This window comes from Salvelinus namaycush, chromosome 1, assembly GCF_016432855.1.
Source record: "Salvelinus namaycush isolate Seneca chromosome 1, SaNama_1.0, whole genome shotgun sequence".
Taxonomy (NCBI): Eukaryota; Metazoa; Chordata; class Actinopteri; order Salmoniformes; family Salmonidae; genus Salvelinus; species Salvelinus namaycush.
The window spans coordinates 75,375,338-75,376,384 of NC_052307.1; positions in this window are offsets into that span (position 1 = coordinate 75,375,338).

The following is a 1,047-nucleotide window of genomic DNA, read 5'->3' on the forward strand; positions in this document are numbered from 1 at the left end:
GCACTGGGGATGGGACACAAAAACTGATATACCGAGGGCTGTTTGGACACAGTGATAGACAAGCTCTAGGCTGCATCACGTTATGTCATAAGCACACAGGCATGCAACCTCATGCACACACACACACACACACACACACACACACACACACACACACACACACACACACACACACACACACACACACACACACACAAGACATAGAACAGAAACTAAACACTAACACATTAGATCACTGCTTCTGTAATATACTGTAGAGACAGGCAGAATTAAAGAAACACCACATCTTCAAGACAGGAAAAGTAACATGCAGAATAGCTTCATGTGGCTAGGGCTGTTGACCGTGTCACCGCCACACCAGCGGTCACGAGTCATGAAGGCAGTCAAATTCCACGTGACCGTTTAGTCTGCTCTGATGCTGGTCATTAGTAGCTTATTAAACGTGCTAACTGCCTGGTACTCAGCACTCTATTGTCCCTCTAATCACTCTGACATCAATGCAAATGTAATCGAAAATCTAATCAAACACTTCATGAGAGCCCATGAGCTAATGTTGCTCAACATTTCTATAGGCTATGCAATTGTGTGAGAAAACAGAGTGATGGCCTCTGTAAAAAAAAAGCAGGATCCCGTCAGCTTTCTAAAGGCTAGGCCTACTAAATGTATTTCTCAACTTTCCTAATATTAAGCACATTGCTTCTCTTTAAAACAGGAGCATAGCCTACCTGGCTAGCATGAAAATTAACCACGGGAAAAGCATCTTCCATTCGCTATTTAAGTGCATAGATGACATGTATTTTTCCCGCTGCCCCTGTTTCCAGACAGGTGCATGATAATGGTTAATTCTAACTCAAAACAAAATGTCACACATACATTATTTAGCATATGTAAAGAAGATTAAATCAAAAATAGTCTGATGGGTGACAACATTAGCCAATCACTTGTAATTTATATTATAATTACTTGTGAATGATGCCCTTTTTTTGTTGTTGCGACTTTTCATATCATAGTGCCACACCTCATGTAGCCTAGCCCATAGGCCTATAT